Raw genomic sequence first — 22,023 nt, 5'->3', positions numbered from 1 at the left:
AAAAACTAAATAAACAAAATTAGCTTTTAAAGTGACAGAGACATTCTTAGGTATTTTCTCAAGAGTAAAGGTATGCTCTTTACCTTTACCTTTACAAGAAAGAAGTATTAATACATTACATTAGAAGTTAAATAAACAAACTATATCTAACAATTCACATGCCTCTTACAGACATTTTAGTAGAAATGAAGTCAAGCTATTGCATAGACTATTGCAGTCCATGGAGAAGGGAAAATGTTTTTTCTCATGAATGACTCACAGGTTGTGATGGTTATTATTGCTTCTCAGCTCCAAATTAATCCTTTTGGCCTGCTCTATGAAAATGGGTCTGGGTCCTTAAACACCTTTTCATTGACGACTGCACCATGTCAAGAGAGGGCACTGGAGAGACGCACTAGGGCCAGCGGAAAGGGTTCTGCTCCTGTGTTTCCCCAGCAGCAGCTCCTACATCAGGGCACGGGTGGCTCCGAGTGCCGGTCCTGCAGCAAATACCCAGCTCCTGCCAGTGCAGAGAGGCCAGCAGCACCGGAAGCTCCCAGCACCAGCTCTGCTGGCTTCATAGGATAGTGCTTCTGGTAAGACACCTCCCCAGCAAGTTCCAGGGGCTGGGTTTCTGGTATGTTCCATCAAGGAGACACCCAGGGAACCACAACCAGCTTCTCTGCAACAAGGTCTGAATCTCCATTCCAAGAGGCCTTTTCTTTGAGTATTCTATCTCTGCCTTGGATAGGTTAGTAGCTATAAAGATAATATTACATCTGCTATTTATGTGTCCGATAGAGGTCTCTTTATCTCTTATCAACCTCTTACTTACAATCCTCTGTTATAGTTACAGTCCTTTATAATAAACTTTCCCTGTTCAAATGACCATACAGTTCCTCTCTCCTGACTGGACCTATACTTAAACTTGTCCAGCAATAGAAAGCATTATTTTCCATTTCTTCTTAGAAAAAAATCAGAAAAAATATTTTATTTACCTAATCCTATATGAATTTTCACACCCATATGAACCAAAGAAAAACAAGTAAGAAAGTTTACTCAGTTAATATTATTCATCTTTAGGAAAAAATATTCCAGTTGAAATATTAATATTGTGAAGCCAGTACTTTCATGAAAAAAAAATACTTGTCTAGTTTGTGCATTGTACATAGCAAAGGAAAAAAAAATCAAGTAAATTTTACAAACCACTAGAAAGGAAAGGGAAAGGTCTCAAGTAATAAATGAGCTTCAGATAATATTTTCATGATCTATCCTGTCATGTTAATGTGAGTAAAAAATATAAATGAACATTTACATAACAAATACAAATCAAATAGCAGGAAACAAGAAAGAAGGGAAGAAAATATTTTCATACCTCATTAAATGGCTGACATGAACAACTGCCAGCAAACATTATAAGCAACTTAAATTCTAAAAAAAAAGTTTATTGCCCTAGTCGGTTTGGCTCGGTGGATAGAGCACTGGCCCTGGGACTGAAGTGTCCCAGGTTCAATTCCGGCCAAGGGCACGTACTTCTGTTGCAGGCTTGATCCTCGGGGCGATGTGTGAGGCAACCAATCGATGTGTCTCTCTCTGTGTCTCTCCCCCTCCCTTCCACTCTCTCTAAAAATCAACGGAAAAATATCCTCTGGTGAGGATTAACAACAACAGCAAAAGTTGGTTAATTTTACATATTAGCTTTGTAACTACCTAAAATAATTTTCTCATTCTATTTAAAACCTGCACAGAATTTTGCAATTTATAAAGCTCTTTCTCATAGATTGCTTTATGTAAATAACAATATCAATAAAAAAATTTCTCCTAAAATGAACTATCACAAAGAGAAATTTAAAAAACCCCATGTATGACTGCAGCAAAAAGAAGAAAATATCTAGGAATAAATTTAACTAAAGAGTTGAGAGACCTGATCATCAAAAACTGATGAAAAATTTAGGAAGACACAATAAATGAAAATATACTGTGTTCATAAATTAGAATAATTAATAGTGTTAAAATGTTAATAGTACCCAAAACAATCTACAGATTCAATGTTATGCCTATGAAACCCCAAAGACATTTTTCATAAAAGAACAAACAATCCTAAAATCTGCATGGAACCACAAAAGACCTTAACAGACAAAGCAATACTGAGAAAGAAGAACAAAGTTGGAGGCATCACAATCCCTGATTTCAAATTATATTACAAAACTATAGTAATCAAAACAGTATGGTACTGGCATAAAAACAGAGATATCATTGGAACAGAATGAAGAGCCCAGAAATAAACCCATGCATATATGGTCAATTAATTAAGACAAAGGAGCCCAGAATATACAATGGGGAAAGAATAGTCTGTTCAATAAGTGGTACTGAGAAAACTGGATAGCCACATGCAGAAGAATATAACTAGACTACACCTTATACAAAAATTAACTCAAAATGGATTAAAGACTCCAACGTAAGGCCTAAAACCATAAAACTAGAAGAAAATATAGGCAGAGTAAGCTCTTTGACATTGGTCATGGTGATTAATTTTTTTGAAAATGGCTCCAAAAGCAAAGGCAACAAAAGCAAAAATAAACAACTGGGACTACATCAAACTAAAAAGCTTCTTCACAGCAAAGAAAACCATTAACACAATGAAAACGCAACCTACTGAATGGGAGAAAATATTTGCAAATCATATATCTGATGAGGGGTCAATATCCAAATACCCATACAACTCAAGAGCAAAGAATCAAACAATCCAATAAAAAAAAATGGGCAGAGAATCTGAATAGACATTTTTCCAAAGAAGATATACAGATGACCAACAGGTACATGAAAAGATGCTCAATATCACTAATCGTTAGGGAAATGCAAATCAAAACCACGAGATTATCACACCTGTTTGATTAGCTACTATCAAAAAGAGAAAAAATAACAAGTGTTGGCAAGAATATAGAGAAAAGGGAACCCTTATGCACTGCTGGTGGGAATGTAAATTGGTGCAGCCATTATGGAAAACAGTACTGAGGTTCCTCAAAAAATATTAAATACTTATGATCCAGCAATTTCACTTCTGGTTATTTATCTGAAGAAAGTGAAAACAGTAATTCAAAAATATATATGCACTCCCATGTTATTTACCCCATTATTTAAAATAGCTGAGACATAAAAACAACCTAAGTGTCCATTCCTGGATGAATGAATAAAGAAAATGTGGTTGCCAGAGGTAGGAGGTGGGCAAGATGGGTTAAGGGGGTCAAAGGTGCAAACTTCCAATTATAAATTTAAAAAGTCATGGTGATTTAATATATAATATGGTGACTATAGTTAATAATACTGTACTGTATATTTGAAAGTTGCTAACAAAGTAGATCTTAAAAGTCCTCATTGCAAAAAAAAAAAATTGTAACTATGTAAGGGGTCAGATGTTAACTAGACTTATTGTGGTGATTGTTTCTCAATAAATACAAATACAGAATTATTATGCTGTGCACATGAAACTAATATAATGTAAAAACACCTTCCTTCTCCCCCTCCTACCCATGCCATCCCTCATATCCCAAATTGTGACTTCATTGAACAGATAAGGAGGATATCAAATCAGATAATATTACAAGTAAAATCCTGGACATGTGAGCTACGGTGTAACATTACTGGGAAATCTTAAAATCTCAGGTTAGGTAAAAGCTAATTCTTAATCTGAAGGACTACTATAAATGAAGCAAAGAAAAAGCACCAGTTAGACTTCAGAACCAGGGACAGTCATTAGACAATCCAAAAATAAACAAAACAAAAATACCAACCAATTAATCAATCAAACAAACCCCCAAAACAGCCCTTAATCACTTCCAGGCTTTTAAAAGTTTAAAACAAATCAAAATGAATAAATGTCCCATGTGTTTCAAAGGAAAAGAGGCCCTTCCTGCCACTAGTTAAACTCTATAGTTGAAGGTTCTGATGCTCCAATTTTGGAGAATACAACTGCTTGACAGGCAAAATATAGGGTGAAAAAAAGATAATAGTAATTTGGTAACAAATTATAAACTCCAACTGGTCACCAGCACTTCAAAGTAATCATTAACTAGAGTTAGTGGGGTCTGTGGTCACAGCATTACAGAGAAGTACTGTCTCCTACTTTCAAAGTATAAACAGCTAGGACCCGATCAATAAAGAAAAAACAGAAACGTATTAATGAGAACAAGCAGAGTGACTGCAGAAACACTACTGAGTTATTTCTCTTAATTTATTTTTCCAAAAAGCACACTCAAATCAGCATTTCTTTCAACACAATAGATCATCTAACGTTAGGTATTATATAATTTCTTCTCCTAACTACATCAGTACAAAAATAAGTGAGGAAATTTTTCATTTCTTTTCAAACTGAGCTAAGTAACTTAAGGTATAATGTTATTTAACTTTAAAGATACACATAAAATATAAGCAATTTTCCATAGTCTCACACATTAATTTGGATTAAATCTCACCTCAATCTCTATACTGGTCGGTGGCCTATCTTTGAAGATATATTTTGATATAAATTACTTTTCTACTTCTCAGTTTTGCGTCTGATTTCAGAGAGAGAAAAAAAGAACACATTTCTAGAAATTTAAACACTAAGCAGCAGGCAGGAAAACAGCTTATTATTATAGATATGACTGCTCCTTGGCTCAAACACTCCAGCCCTGAATCCTGTGCCAAGAGGTTCTTCAATAATCCTACAGTGGGTGGAGCCCTTTATATCAAAGGGCCAAGAGAAACACTGGAACATCTATTTGACCATATGTGAATTTTTTTAAAAGCGCTATTTTCAGTTGAAGTAGCAGTAAGGTCTGAAAGAAAAAAGAACTGAAATAAACAAATAAACAAATAAATTGAATCCTAACAAATTTTTATTTCCACAATTGCAGCCATAACACAGTTTTAATTCTTAAAGGGTTAGTATTTAGATCTATGATAAAATTTAATGAAGACTTCACAGCCAAAAGAGTTCTAAATTTAATTCTTAAAGGATTAGTATCTTGATCTATGATAAAAATTTAATGAAGACTTCAGTCAGTTTCTGCTTTCTATATTAAAAAAAAAAATCTAATTTCATTATAACAAACTCTGAGTACCACCAAAATTTTTTATTTCAAATATCCATTTGAGAAAAATTTCAAATAAGTAAATATTATAAATCAGTAATCAACTTGCCTTAGGTTTTTTTGACATGGAGATGACTTTTTATGCTATTTTAAGTGGAATTTAACCTGCATTAAATTCGGTTATCCAGACCAATCAATACTTCTATAGAAATATATTAGCATGCCTGTTTCTGGTATAGAACATGCAATTATTTATTTATTATTTTATTTTCTTTTTTAATATATTTTTATTGATTTCAGAGAGGAATGGAGAGAGAGAGAGGAGAGAGAGAGAGAGAGAGAGAGAGAGAGACATCAATGATGAGAGCAAATCATTGGTTGGCTGCCTCCCACACGCCCCCCACTGGGGATTGAGCCCGCAACCTGGGCATGTGCCCTGACCAGGTATCGAACCATGACCTCCTGGTTCATAGGTCAACGCTCAACCATTGAGCAACATCGGCTAGACTATTTATTCTTTTCTAAAAGCAAATAAGCCCAATTTAAACACACACTAGACTTTAGAAGAAAGTTAATACAGACACATTTACAGTCAAGGATAGCACCTATGTTTCATCTTGCTACGATATGACTGCCTAGAGATGCCAAAAATGCAATGCCAAAAGGGATTATTAATAGTATCAGCATGAACACACACCACGATCAATTAGTTATGTCTGCCATGGGCACAGGTACCATACACATGATATATTTTGCCATCCCTCATATGGGAGCAGTTGGTCAGGTAGCCCTGAGTTCAAATCCTGACCTCTCCATTTAATAACTGTATGACTTCAGACAATTTACTAGTTTCCTTGGCTCTAAAATGGGAATAATAATCCTTAAATCTGTCAGAGCTAAATACCAATGAACATGAAGATTTAAAACAACCTGACATACAATAATTACTTAACAAAAATAGCTATTTGGTATTACCACAGGACTTTGGGTCTTTCAGAACTCAGTAGTGACTGGTCACTGAGTATGATCTTGGAACAGACAGGTCGCTGTCAAAGTGAATGCTGCTGAAGTGAATGAGCTCTCAGCACGTCACTGGACATATGGCACCAGCCAGCTGTGGCTGCATCTGCTGAGCAGAGGCACAAACACAACGCCATGAGCAACAAAGGTCCACTCTCTCATATACCTCAGACCAATGCTACAGGTCTGAGGTTTGTCCATGCAACAGAGAAATGTGCTATTTACTTAGAATGAGGTTTAGAAAAATAATGGTTTCAAAAATAGAACCATTTTATTCTTCCTGAGACCACTCACCTACCTAGCAAGTACAGGATAAGAACTGGTAATTACACTCTCCCAAGAATTTCAGAAAGAGTCTTAATCTAGGTCTATTCAACACTAGCCACATTGAAAGAAAAAGGACATGTATCAACATGAAATCAACTTTAATGACAAAGTGTACATGAAATGAAAAAAAGCCCATCCTCTAAACTTAACCTTTAAAAGTTAGTTAGAAACTGCTTATGATACATAACCAGGAAGAATGAATAATATAGCTAAAAGGAAACCAGATCCTTTTATTATAAAAGTTAAGTTTTCTGCCCTAGCTGGTTTGGCTCAGTGGATAGAGCGTCGGCCTGTGGACTGGGGGGTCCCAGGTTCAATTCCGGTCAAGGGCATGTGCCTTGGTTGCAGGCGTATCCACGGTGGGGGGTGTGCAGGAGGCAGCTGATTGATGTTTCTCTTTCATCGATGTTTCTAGCTCTCTATCCCTCTCCCTTCCTCTCTGTAAAAAATCAATAAAATATAAAAAAATAATAAGTTAAGTTTTCAACAGTTAACAACAGGGTTAAATCTTAGGGTATTATTTGAACTTCTAACTCTGTGAATATAGTTCCTAATGAACAGGTGGCTTGGCTACTAGTCCAGGTCCCATGACAGGATCTCAGTGAGCTCGGTGACTCTGACTGGAAAGCAATAAAAGTGGAAGGACACAGGATTTGAAGAGTCAGCGGACCTGGGCTCACTGCTAATTTTAACCCTGTGTCCCTGGACTCCCTTAAACTCAGGCAAGGGCATTTCTTCATCTGTAGGACACTGATAAGAATATTTTTCTCATTAGTTTGCTTAGAGCACCAACCTAGACTCATCTATTTAAAAGAGTTTTATGAGCACTAAAGAGCTGTCCCACCAGATGGCTCTTAATAGAGAAGCCACGTTTTCCCATGGTTTATAAAATATACTTGAATTACTGTATAGAAGGAAATGAGAGAAGCTGGGAGGGAAGTCCTGTGGGCACACCACACAAGGAGAACTCTGCTCTTTTTATAGGGTAAACATTGCCAAGCTCCCTGCGGATGAGCTCATGCCAACAAAGAACGCCATGGGTAATGTGCTGCTGACTGCATGGAAGCCTCGTCATCTTCTTACTCTGGGAGATACACTCTCCTTCATTTTGATTCTATAAACTTGGGTGGAGGGACAGAGCGCAGAGATGGAACTGCACAGCTGGAAGGAGACATCATGGACACAGAATGTCCAAGAAAAAACAAATGTAGATGCTAAACACGGTCCTCACACATTTTTAAAAATTCAGCTCACCTAATTAGTAATAATATAAATAATATACAAGCACAGTTCTGTTTAGGTGTCAAGAGTGATAGACTGATACGAGGCCAGATGGGAAGACTTCTATTCTTCCATCTTCAAAAATACATGAAGCCATTTCCAGCCACTGAAAAAAGGCTAAATAACTGCAATTCACATAATCAACACTCAAATATTCATTGGCAATGACAATGTTATTTGGGGAAGAAGAACAGATTTGGTTTTCTCACTTTTAAAATATTAAATGCCTGACAGCTCTTTAAAAAGCCATTGGTAATATTTACTAAGCACTTACCATATGCCAGGAACTACTCAAGGTGCTTTGCATGTATCATTTTATTTAATTCTCATAATAATCTCAAGAGGTAGATAATGTTATTAACCCTACTCTTAGAAAAAGAAACCATGACAAAGAGAAGTTCCAAAATGTACCCAAGATCACACACCTCATTAGGGGAAGGCCAAGATCTGAATCAAGGCAGTCTGCAATCAGAGCGCAAACCTTGAACTAATATACTCTCCCATTTAATAAACAATTAAGCAGGATAAGCATTATACTTAATTGCTTCAAGAGCTTTAAAGATGCTAGATTATCACTGAAGTTCATGGGTCAGTCTCAAAATTAATTAATCGTGTTATCACATTTACTTGATTAGCTCAGGTGTTTGTAGGACTGAAGGTGAAGAGGAAGTAAGGGCCTGAAAGAGTAACTAACATTATCAACAATTATATTGCTCATCAGGATGAGGAGAGCTATTCTGGGAAACATTTGACTAATCTTTTTGGAAAAGAGGTTCTGAGGAAATTTTCAAGGGCCTCTTGATTATGTAATACAGACCAAAGTCAAAGTCTACCAATTTCAATGGGGACTTCTTTCCATGGACACATGGCTGAATCAGCCCTTAGAAATGGAGCTGACACAAACCAAAACGTCATCAGGCCTCACCCCAAAGAAACTGCAATAAAAACTTCTGTCGTACTGCTACCACATTCATTCATACGTGGATGCAATATATAAAGATATAACTTTTGCAATGAAATACCGAGATCTAAAAAACTAGGATCATTATTTCTTCCATAATTAGTCATGCACTTCTTGCCATTCCAATTCTCACTGTGAACCATTTTTAACACCTTCATGTTGAATCTAAGAATCAATATATATCACTCCATGTTCCTGATGCACTTTCTTCATTTGGCTTTCCTCCAACCTCACTAGTTAGTAATCCTTCTCAATCTCCTTTTCTCAGTGCTTTACTCATGCTTGAGTATTCCAAATCTCAATCGTTACTATGTAAGTCCTCTAGTATTTTCCCTGGTGATCTATTCAACTTGACCATAACTTGAAATACTTGACAATTCCCATATTTATATTTCTAGCTCAGACCTCTCTCTGACTTCAACCTCACATTCAGATACCTAGTCAACCTTGCCACTTGGACATCCAGTAGACATCTCAAACTCAACATGTCTTAAAAGGAACTCTTGATCTTATGCCCCTAATCTCTTGCACCCACACTTTCATCTCAGTAAAAAGTTATGTTCACTGTGGTTTTTTGTTAGGAAAGTAGAGTGGACCATTTTAACTCCACTATGTAGGACTGTCCTGTGCACAACAGGATGCCTGTCAACTGGCCCCCATTCACTAAATGCCAGGAGCATCCCTTCAATCACAAATTGCTCTCACAAATTTCCCACCTGCATAGAAACACTAGTCTACAAATAAAGCCTATGATCCTAATGCAAGTTTTGACTCTGTGGTTTTATCAAAAGAAGTGTGGCCCCTGGCCGGTTTGACTCACTAGTTAGAGCATCCTTTGGACCAAAGGGTTGTGGGTTCAATTGCCAATCAATTGAGGGCACGTGCCTCAATTGCAGGTTTGACCCCTAGTCCTGGTCGGTTGGGGTGCATGCAGGAGACAGCCAATAAATGTGTCTCTATCACATGGATTGCTCTCTCTTTTTCCCTCCAATCTTCCCTTCCACTCTCTTTAAAAATCAATAGAAAAAATATCCTCAGGTGAAGATTAGCAACAACAACAAAAAGTGTGAACAGTATATTGAAGAGCACAAAGTTATATCCATCGTTGAGTATGGAATTCTACTTCATTCAGGAATAACCTAGCATAGCCATCGGTTCTCAGCCCAGATAGTCCTTGTCCTCACATATTAAGCTTAGATTTCTTGTGAGAGCTGATGGGGGGGGCGGGTATGATAGCTGGCAGTTATGATTTATAGATTACTTGAAACCTTGGGAATGCTGCTGCTTTATAAATCCATTTTGCAGTAGTAAATCAGATGAGAAAGTACCAGTGGCTAGGAAAGAACATTGGACTAATTGGAAGTAAAAAAAAAAAAAAAATTAGTGTAATTCAGGCTCTGAGAATAAAAAGATATATTCACCTATTTGATTGATCTTTATCTGCTTGGCTAGACACTGGGCGCACAAAGATGTGCAGTAGAGTTTTTGCCCTAGAGAATATTTTTAGAGGAAGCAAACCAGTCTCCAACTCCGTCTTGGTTTCTTTAACATCAAATTCGAATCTTCAAAGTGCTTTCCAAATGAAAAATAAAATTAAGATTTTATGTATAAGCTTGAAATATGTGGTGGTGTAGCACTGGAGAAATACAAAATGAAGCAGGCAAAACAGTACTAGAGCTAAGGTAAGTCACCCACATGACATTATTTTATTTTTCACATTAGAATGTAAATATTTCTAAATGAAATAACTATTTTGTTAACAGTAAAAATTACAACTTACATTTCTATTTCTTGATATAGTAAAAAAGATTCAGAGTATACATTCTAACAATCTTTGGAAGCAAAATGGAAAAAAAATGGCAGTAAATATCAGTCTGTTTTTCTAAAACCATTATTTGCTGTACAAAAAAAAAGAGAGCAATCTTTAATTATTTCATCCTCCACACAATTCACATTCTGTCTGGTAAGGCAAAATCTGCAAAGAATCTGCACAATAAAAGTGGCTTGAGCAGCTCACAGGAGAAAATATTAACAAACTGAATGGAATATTAAATCAACTCGCTGGAAACAGTATAGCTTTTAATGTTACCTATTTATATCTAATTTTAAAAGTAAGAACATTTTAAAGTAGCAATATCTTCTTGAAGCATAAGAATATGTTACATATTTAATTTCTTGAGATTATACACAAATTATCAAGAATAAAAAGCATGAGCAACTTCCTGCTTACAGAGATATCTGAAGTTTAGGTTACTCCAAATCATTTATACTTCTACTTATCCTCCAACTACAACTTTGTCTACTTTTAAATCATTTTGATCCTTTCAAGTAATTACCATAATTCACACTCAGCTGCACTTGTTTGCCCCAAACACATCATGCTCCTATGTCCCTTTCTAGGCTTTGCACATACTGTTTGCCAGGCTGTCCTAGGTGGCCTTCTCCCACTCCTTAGAAACCTACTCGCCTGCTCAAGTGATATCCATAAACAGCCTTCCTTAACCTCTACCCAGTTAAAGTGCTCCCACAGCACCTTCTTCATTCCACTATTGCATAATTTATGACATGACTATAATTAGTTACTACCTGTCTAACTCCCAGTAGATTCTCTGCAAACCCAAACATAGCAATACTAGGTGTGAATACAGATTTGCTAATAAAGAGAACTATGGAAGGTGATGGTGAAAAGGCTTTTATCCTTTTGCAAATGATCCAAACCTTGAGGTCTATTACTTCCTCATGTTTTGTCGTATTAGAACTTGTTTACAAATTATAAGAAAAACACATTTGGTATGTATATTATCAATTATTCTATCAATTTTCAAGGTGCAGCTAGATTTTTCCCCCAAGGAAGTAAAACAGCTCTACAGCGGATGCACAAATGTTCTTGATTCACACAGTCTACTAGATGCATATAAAAATTCATACTTGAAATATTTACCAAAAGAATGTCTCCTATTTAGATTATGATTCATCAAAAAAACAGGAAAGCACAAAGGAAAAACTGCATACCACAGGAGAGTTTACAGGAAAAGGTGGGTGTGGTTCAACAGTATCATTCATGCCTTTCAGTGCCAAAAAAGTGCTTAATTCAAACAATATAGATCAAACCTCCACTGTAAACTGAGGAACCACATGTGCAGTGAGTTATGATCACCAACTACAATGTTAGTCCAATGGACTATAAAGATCCATTAAGGAAGTGTGAGAAGTAAGTACATAACACAGAAGAAACATCTACACATAAAACTTACCCAATAGCCCAGCTGAAGTAATTTATACAGACAGAAGAACTAACAGCTGTGCAATTTCCAGATATATTAAACATAGAGACACAATGCTCTTTATCATTCCCAGGGATGGTGGGCCCCACATTTCCAGGAAGCACGGTACCAGATGCACAGGTACACACCACAGTCTAATATGAATGGCAGCCAGGAATGCAGTCTGTTCAGCCCTGCCCAGTGACTCTGTAGATCCCTTGTTATTAATTTCTGCATACAGTTCATCACAAAAAATATGTCTTTACAGTAAGTACATTCTTTTCAAAAAGGCATATAATGAAATATTAGATATTTGTTTTTTAACCTAAATCTATTTTCAACTTTCTGAATATAAATACGTTTGTATTAGAAAATCTGTAATAACAATTTAAAGTTAACAAAAATTATTTTCCTGTAGTTCTTAGAGATAATCATCATTAGTACTTTTGTATACTGCCTTCTAATTTATTGTCTATGTAAATATGCTTTAAAAATATGTGATGATATAAGGATATTATAATTCACACTAGAGGCCCGGTGCACGGATCTGTGTACTGGTGGGATCCCTTGGCCTGGCCTGCAGGGATCGGGCCAAAACTGGCTCTCCAACATCCCCCGAGAAGTCCCGGATTGCGAGAGGACTCAGGCCAGGCCACGTGACCCCACTGGTGCACGAATCCGTGCACCGTGCCTCCAGTATGCATATAAGATCTTTGGTTAATCTCTTCCCGCCCCCCCCTTCCCTCTGAGATTCATCCGTCTGTTCCATGTTTCCATGCCTGTGGTTTCCGTTCCTGCGTTGAGCGTCTGCCCCCTGGTGGTCAGTGCATGCCATAGCTATCAGTCGGCCAGTCTCTTAGGCTTTTATATATATGGACTAGAGGCCCAGTGCACAGATTCGTGCACCAGTAGGGTCCCTCGGCCTGGCCGGGGAGGGACCACAGGAGATTGGCCGGCCGAGAGGGACCGCGGAAGGGCTTCAGGGCATGTGCAGCCCATCTCGCCCATTCCTGATTGGGGCCGGGAAGGGACCACGGGAGGGCTCCAGGGTGCATCCGGCCCGTCTCACCCAGTCCTGATCTGCCTGACCCAGCAACAAGCTAACCAACCGGTCGGAGCATCTACCACCTGGGGGTCAGTGAGTGTCATAGCGACTGATCGAACAGTCAAATGGTGAAACAGTCAAACAGGTCCGGTGTACAAAATTCATGCACTGGGAGATGTCCCTCAGCCCAGCCTGCACCCTCTCCAATCTGGGACCCCTCAGGGGATGTCCGACTGCCCCTTTAGGCCCTAAATGGGCAGTGAGACATCCCTCTCACAATCCAGGACTGCTGGCTCCCAACTGCTCGCCTGCCTGCCAGCCTGATCACCCCCTAACTGCTCCCCTGCCAGTCTGATCAATGACTAACTGCTCCCCTGCTGGCCCAGTCACCCCCAACTACCTTTCCCTGCAGGCCATTTTGTGGCAGCCCTCTTTGACCACATGGGGGTGGTCATCTTGTGTGTTGGAGTGATGGTCAATTTGCATACTGGTCATGACTAATTAGCATATCCAGTCGTGACTATGAGGGCATTGTGACCAATTTGCATATTACTCTTTTATTAGTATAGATAGGTTATGTCTTTACATTGTCACTTTTTAAGTTACTATTATTTTTCCATTTAATTAAATAGTTAGCGTCTGCCCCCTGGTGGTCAGTGCACATCATAGCAACTGGTTGTTCTGTCGTCGGGCCGAAACCGGCCCTCCGATATCCCCTGAGGGGTCCCAGTTTGCGAGAGGGTGCAGGCCAGGCTGAGGAGCACCACCGGTGCATGATGGGGGGTTGGGGAGGGACGCGGAAGGTTGGCCAGCCAGGGAGGGACCACAGGAGGGCTCCAGGGCATGTCCGGCCCGTCTCACTTAGTCCCGATCAACCAGACCCCAGCAGCAAGCTAGCCTACCATTTGGAGCATCTGCCCCCTGGTGGTCAGTGCATGTCATAGCAACAGGTTGAGCGGCCATAGCATATCATTAGCATATTATGCTTTGATTGGTTGAACGGCCAACCGGACACTTAGCATATTAGGCTTTTATTATAAAGGATAGAACCTTAACTCTCCCACTGCCAATATTAGGAATTATATAGGTCTGCTTATGTTACATTTTATGTATAGGTCATGTGCATGTTTTTGAGTCTTCAATAATATAACACACAAGATATAACATTTCTTTGTTAAACATTAATATTAAACAAATCTTTGGGTCTATATCTGGATATATTTTTATTAAACTGTCTACCAAAAACTACAAAACTGGCCGAAACCGTTTTGGCTCAGTGGATAGAGCATCGGCCTGCGGACTGAAGGGTCCCAGGTTTGATTCCGGTCAGGGGCATGTACCTTGGTTGCGGGCATATCCCCAGTAGGAGATGTGCAGGAGGCAGCTGATCGATGTTTCTCTCTCATCGATGTTTCTAACTCTCTATCTCTCTCCCTTCCTCTCTGTAAAAAATCAATAAAATATATTTTAAAAAAAACACTACAAAACTGATTTTTAATTGGGCATTGAGTATTTTCTTACTAATTTGAAATAATTCTTTACATATAGGTATTATATACAGAGAGAATACTTTTAGTGATGTGGCATATGCTAATTTTTTTTTCAATGCAATTATATATAAATCATTCCTTTTTAACCTTTGCTACTGCATTTTAATTTATCTTTTCCAAAATCCAGCAGATATTCATGGGCATTCTCATCTGGTATATTTTTTACTATACTTTTATATTAATAATTTATAATGGCATTTTATCAATACAACATTCTTCTGGGCTTTCTATTCTCTTCCAAATATCTGTCTGTTTTATAACATCATACTATATTTTTATTAATATCTAGCACTACAGGTTCTCCTACATTATTATTCCTCTGTATATAAGCATTTTCTGGCTCTGATTTTTTCTATGAAAATGAAATTCAGAATCAATGACCTGTAAAAGATTAATGCTGAGATTTTGATTAAAATTATATGAAACTTACAAATATAAAGAGAATGAAAATAATTAATTAATTGTCTTTGTATCTAGAAAGTGTGTCCACATCTTCCCAGTAAAGTTTAATAGTTTCCTTCCTACGTGCCATTCACATTTCTTACAAAGTTTAATCTTCAGCATACTTTTTGTTGCTACTATGAATGGGCTCTTTTTTCCCTCATATTTTTGAACTGGTTATTACTACTGTATAGGTCACATTACATTATATATAATGAAAACTTACTACACTCTATTAGTTTCAGTTTATCATCTTGGTGATTTATTAACTATAAAATTTTATGCTTTCCAATTCTCTCTTTCAGTCCTTTTTCTTTTCTTAATTCACTACCTTGATATTTCAACGCTATTTTAGTTAGAGTGATAAAGCTGGTTATGCTGTTAATTCTAAAAGAAGATAAAGTTTCATCATTATTAGTATTTTTGCTATTGACAGCTTAATTCCAATTCTGTTTAAAAAATTACAGATACTTCTCATAAAATATTAAGTGAGGAATTTTCTAAACAGTGAGATAATGGGTGATTTTATTTTCCTTTACATTTTGCCAGTAAATGGATTGCTTAGGCTTTCTAAATCTACCTTTATACTTTCTAAAATTTAAATTTTATTAATTTATGTTTTTAAAAGAATTATTCATTTGATTAAGATTCTCATACGTAAGATTATTAACACTTTTTAGCTACAAATAACTACAGTTACATCCCATAACTTCTAATTTTGTGTGTGTGTGTGTGTGTGTGTGTGTGTGTGTGTGTGTGTGTGTGTGTGTTTAAGGTATTTCCTAGTATCCCCTCCAAAGAAGACTCTTCCAATTTATTTTCCAAGTTTCCTAAAATGAATGGACACTCACACCCTTACATCCTGTTTCTCTTAACATTCCTTACTTATGGAGAACAATTTTAACTGCATATTGTCTTAATAAACAAACAGAATTTTGCAAAAGGCAAGAGAGAAGCAAATCAAAAAAAAGCTTTTTCTTTAGAAAAAAAATTCTACTATTCTCTGTGAAAGATAGCCCATCTAAAAATAATATCTGGATACAATTTCTCAAAGTAAACTCATTCTGCTAATAAAAACGATCTCATCTTTTTTTTACTTAAGTACACTTGTATTTAAGATAATAACCCAAAATGACATAAAATAAAAATATTAACAATTTGACACTAGGAAAATAAAAACATTCCCAGATCAGCATTTCGTAAAAACTAGACTTCAATACTCTTAACATTAGCCTTGCATTTAACAAATGTATATGTCAATTTTTTCAATCCTGGTTTTTTTTTCTTCGTTAAGTAACCATATAGTGAGCCTATCTTGCCACCTGAAATGAATTTGAGATCATCAAAAAATGTCAACTTCAAATATACAGCTAAACTTTTCCTTTTTACTCTACCAGGGAAGTTTCAAAATGCTAAAAAATGCAAACTGCTACCCATGTTCTAAAAACAGAAATGAAATAATTAGGTCACAATAGATGGCTCCTTTCTTGGAAGAAAAAAAAAAAAAACGGATGATGAATGCGATTGGAATGTTTATTGTCACTGAAATTCTTCGGGCCTGGATTCCAAGTACGTGTCTTGATGCAGGTTACTATGACAACTTAAATTACAGAAAATGGCCCCCCTTCTACCAAGCTGTTTTCTCCCCAAGATCATTTCAAGCTTCCTAAAATCTGTGTGCATGAATTACCTGTAACAACAATAAACCATCGCTTTCCCAGTTTTACTCAGAAATGTCCCAATCTAAACCATGAAAACCAAGAATAAGCATATAAAAACCTAACCTGAAAGCACACACATACACGCTTAAAATATAAAATGTGGGGAGTATTTTGAAACTACTCCTCAGAGGCACAGTATATTACCACCATATGCTTCATCACAGAAACTATGGGAAATTATTTGCAAGGCCATTTTGAAGGAAATGTATAGATCTAAATCCTGTTTATTGTTATTTCCCCCTCACTAATGGTTTTACAGGAAGGTACAAGAAAAGGGGATTGGGGAAGTCCTATTTCAAACAGAAAGAGAAGCAAATAAACAATATTAAAGTCTTATTTGTTTTACCCAATCTGTCTTTTTTAACAGAAAATATGGGTTTGCTCTCATAGTTTCAAATTTATAAACCTAACAAAGATGCCTTGTAATAAACTGAATTATTCTCTATCATTATGCTTTAAAAGAATAATGTTGGGGAAAACTGCATCTTTATGGAGAAAATGTGCTTTAGTAGAGATAATCTGATTGCAAGACATTAAAAATTTAAAGTAACTCCATGAAAAAAGGTTAAGGTTGTTTACAGTGTAACAATACTGAGAATTACAAGCTGGTTTTGTTGCTCATCAAAGTTAGCATGTCTAAAATTAGATGCCTCATTCATAAAGACTTGGGGAACTCACATACCCTTCCCTCTATGAGTAAGCCGGGTTACTTCAGCAACCAGCACAGGCAAAAAGTTTTACAAATTTCATGCATAGCTAGCTATACCCTAGCCCAGGAGCCCTTCATTTATGTAAAACAAACAAAACTTAATTTCAAAAGGAAAATAAAGCAGTGTGCTAAAGGAGCCTCTTTGCACTTGAAGTCAAGAATCAAAGTCATTTAATTCTTAGTGTACTGAGCCTTTGAGCAGAAACAATGAAAAAATGAAAACTCTTCAGCAGCAAACTCCAAGCAACTCATACAGCTCCTACCTGTATTAGCGGATAACTAGTAGCTTTCAAAAAAGAAACAAAATAATTAAACTGTTCAAACTCAATGTACACAATCCCTCAATACTAAACTTGAACTACAATTCCTTCTTGGTATAATTTAATACTATATAAATCCACCTGAACAGAAATAATTGATGTATAAAAGATTTATGAAACAGCTTTATCAGCAGTGGAAGCTAAAACTAAAATTTAAGTGCCTATCTAATCATGGAGAGAACTTTAGTCAGTTTAGCTACATAATACTTTTTTTTTTCTTATGCTTTTCTTCTTTGGACTGTATTACAAATAGGTGCTACAACAAGCAGGGCTCAACTAGGATTTTTCAGGTCTCACATGGACATACACAACTGCCTTTTTATAATCAGACTATCATTGACTCTCAACACTAGTGGCCTAGCCCTGGTTTCCTAACCCACAAACAATGCAACAGAGTCCAGAACAAGTGAATCAATGAGAATACAGACTTGTGCTTCCAGAAATCCATTCCTTCCACACAGTTTAGTAATTACTAGAAGGCTCTAAGGTTACACTTTTTTTATTCCATGGGGGAATGAATGTATGTGAGACCCCTGAAATTCATCATCTAGGCAAAAATGCAAACACATAACTTCTGCAAATGAGGGACTAAGGAATTTATGAGACAGCATGATGGTTGGTACCCTTACACAGTCTATTCACTTGTAAATGTTAACAGTTTATTCATAAGTAATTCACTTACTACAAATAAAGTCAAACTATTTTCCCTCCTGGGACCAGTAAGTCACTTGAATGTTCAAGAGATTAAGAGATTACACACATCAAACATATGAAAAGCAAGTGGAAAGTAATTTAGTTGTGTATTCTCACCTCCAAGGATTCTGTGTGCCCTTTACTTAATGGAGCCAACTAGTAACACTACTGAAGAGATGGAAGCTCAAACTATAGGATGTATTTCAGACTTATTGAAAGCTTCTAGCCCAGCCGTGGGCAAACTACGGCCACGGGCCGGATCCGGCCCGTTTGAAATGAATAAAACTAAGAAAAAAAAAGACCGTACCCTTTTATGTAATGATGTTTACTTTGAATTTATATTAGTTCACACAAACACTCCATCCATGCTTTTGTTCCGGCCCTCCGGTCCAGTTTAAGAACCCATTGTGGCCCTCGAGTCAAAAAGTTTGCCCACCCCTGTTCTAGCCTTTCACTGCTAGAAATGCATAGGTCTCTGGTTTATAAGAGACTGTCCATTTAAAGTAGGGGTGGGGAACCTTTTTTCTGCCAAGGGCCATTTGGATATTTATAACATCACTAGAGGCCTGGTGCACAAAATTCGTGCATGGGAGGGGCCCCTCAGCCCAGCCTGCACCCTCTCGCAATCCAGGACCCCTTGGGGTATGTCCAACTGCCAGTTTAGACATCCTCTAAACTGGCAGTCAGACATCCTCTAGTAATCCAGGACCGCTGGCTCCTAACCACTCGCCTGCTTGCCTGCCTGATCACCCCTAACCACTCGCCTGCTTGCCTGATCGCCCCTAACTGCTCGCCTGTCTGCCTCATACTCCCCGCCTGCTCGCCTGCCTGATTGCCCTAACCACTCGCCTGCCTGATCACCCCTAACCACTCTGCCTGCCTGCCTGATCACCCCTAACTGCTCGCCTGCCTGCCTGATAGCCCCTAACCGCTTGCCTGCCTGCCTGATCACCCCTAATTGCCTCTGCCTTGGCCCCCACTGCCGCAGCTTCGTCCGGAATGACATCTGGAAGGTCATTCAGCTGTCTGGTCTAATTAGCATATTACCCTTTTATTATTATAGATTCATGGGCCATACAAAATCATCAACTTAAAAATTTGCCTGCTATATTTGGTCAAACATTTAATTAACTCAACCATAATGCCTTGGCAGGGCTGGACCAAATGATTTTGTTTTGTTTTGTTTTCTGTTAATCCTCACTGAAGGACATTTTCTCCATTGATTTTTAGAGAGAGTGGAAGGGAAGGGGAGAGACAGAGAGAGAGAAACATCAATGTGAGATGGAGCCTGCAACCAAGATACGTGCCCTTGATGGGAACTGAACCTGGAACCCTTCAGTTTGCCGGCCAACACTCTATCCAGTGAGGCAAACCACTTAGGGCTAGACCAAATGATTTTGTGGGCCCAATATAGCCTGTGGGCAGGACGTTTCCCACCCCTGGTTTAAAGCATTACTAGAAGCGTGTTCAGGAAGCCCAAGAGTGGTGATATAATTTGTAAAATTTTGCCCCAGAGTCCAAATTTGGAACCAAATGCTAGCAGCATCAACCCAAATTTGAACCTAGGATTTACATTAGAGTGGCAAAAGGTACCACAGTTAACCACACTGACACTTACCTAAATAAAGGGCTTACAAATGATTCTTAAGAGTTCACAGTGACTGCAATTCTTAAAACCTACCAAACTTTGAAAAAATATTTTTTAAAATGCCTGTAAGTGATACTCTTCTAGGATGCAGTAAGGAGCACAAACTTACAGACTCACCTTGTTGAGCCGGAGTCTGTCCTCAAGCAGGAAGAGTGTGAGGTAGTCTTGAGGGAGGGTAGAGCACCAGGCACAGGCACCTGAAAGGGTACACAGTGTTCTCATCGGCCTGGCCAACTTTTATCTTAAAAATGCTAAATCACCCCGTTGTAACTTATAATCATTAAAGAGCAAAAATACACAAGCTTTCAGCTTCAAATAGTTTTCCCAAGAATTTCTCCTCCCCTTGCGGACCCTCTCTTCAGTCATTTGAATTGCAGTTCTTGTGGGGTGGGTTTGTTTGGTTTGGTTTCAATTAGTATTTTTGTGCCTTTGGGAAAGGAATTTCAGTTGTTTCTTAAAAAGGTCATTTGATGGGCCTATGGTGTTCTAGGAAAGACTTCCTGCCTTCTTTTTCTCCTGACCAAAGCTCCCTGCGATCCCACAATAATTTCTTGAAAGCAGTTTAACAGACATTTGGAAAATTGCCTAAGGACAGGGCCTAAAAATGAAGCTGAAGGAGAGAGTCAAGCTTTCGTTACTAAAAAATACAAACAAAAGCACGCCGCACTCTTCCTTGTTGAGTACAAATTACAACCACTGGGTAGCAAAGAGTGTAACTTGGCACCAGTTCTCTGACCGCTCTATCGCCTAATGCTGTGAGAATGTGAAACTCTGCCATGATGTTAGAAAGAAAGCCTAAGAAAGAAGTCTTGGCTACACGGCGAGAATTGACGCAATTCTTATGTCTGCTACATTCAGACTATGCCCTTAACAGATGTTTCTGCATTTATTTATAGAAAGGTTTACTTTAGTAACAAGACCATCTTCCTTCAACAATTTTTTTAATATACCAAGAAACTGAACTACTTTTATTATGAATAGAAAATGCCACCAAAAAGTTACAATCAAATTCTTAGTTATAAAATAATATTAAATTAGAGTGTAAAAAGAAAGAACTGGAAGCCCCCAAATCTGATGCAAGCTACCAGAAAATGTATAAACTTCAAACACAACTGAGCAAGGGAGAAAGAAGTTAGTCCAAAGCCTCCCCTTCCTTACCTGGGTTCTCCCTGCTCAGCTACTATAACCCTGAATGGAGACATTGTCTCCAAATCTGGTTACTAAACTAACACTTCATATAACTTAATAGTTTTTATAAAAATGCCATTCATTTCCATATTATTTTTTTTACATAGTGTTACAGCTGCAGCGCAAAGATGCCTTACTGCATGTTTCCAAGTTTTACAAGAAAAAGAGACTAGCAATCACATTAAATTTTTTTCTAATGAAAATGAGTAGGCTTGAAGCCAACTAGATATCACAGAATTCCTGTTTCACCCTCTTATATCAGATGGGTTAGAGTCCTGGCCTCAATGGACCTACTACTTATCTCCTAAAGAAGCCAGAGGAGCCTGGCTGGTGTGGCTCAGTGGATTGAGCATCATCCCAGGCACCGAGAGGTCACTGGTTCGATTCCCAAGTTGCAAGCGCAGTCCCCGGTGGGGGGCGTAAAGAGGCAGCTGATGTTCAGGGCATATGCCCTGACAGGGAACCTAACTGTGGCCTCCTAGTTCATAGGCCGATGCTCAACCACTGAGCCACGATGCTGGCCAGACTGCTCTTGAGTTCTTAATCATCCAGAGAGGGAGGGAGAAGGAGAGAGAAATCCTAATATATATAAAAGGCCTGTGTCCCTAATGCCGAAACGACCAAAGACCGGCACGGGTGGGCGGGCTGTGAACATGGCGAGGCTGTGTGGGTGGGCGGGGCTGCATTATTTTGCGCGCTGGGCTTCTAGTAGAAACATCAATGATGAGAGAGAATCATTGACCCGCTGCCTCCTGCACACCCCACACTGGGACTGAGGTTCAGAAAGATGAGGTGACCTGATCAG

General features: G+C 38.0%; 1 protein-coding gene across 1 annotated transcript in view; it reads right to left on the bottom strand.

Moving 5' to 3' along the window:
- Positions 1-20,227, bottom strand: part of RASSF8 (Ras association (RalGDS/AF-6) domain family (N-terminal) member 8) — a 65,874-nt gene extending 45,647 nt beyond the window's left edge. The window contains exon 1 of the mRNA XM_005871824.2: positions 20,148-20,227. The gene's annotated coding sequence lies outside the window, so the exon portion shown is untranslated. The remainder of the gene's footprint in view (positions 1-20,147) is intronic.
- Between the last annotated feature and the right edge of the window lie 1,796 nt (positions 20,228-22,023).

Source organism: Myotis brandtii, unplaced genomic scaffold, assembly GCF_000412655.1.
Source record: "Myotis brandtii unplaced genomic scaffold, ASM41265v1 scaffold358, whole genome shotgun sequence".
Lineage (NCBI taxonomy): Eukaryota > Metazoa > Chordata > Mammalia > Chiroptera > Vespertilionidae > Myotis > Myotis brandtii.
The sequence above is the reverse complement of the archived record's forward strand: the minus strand, read 5'-3'. Positions and strand labels throughout refer to the sequence as shown.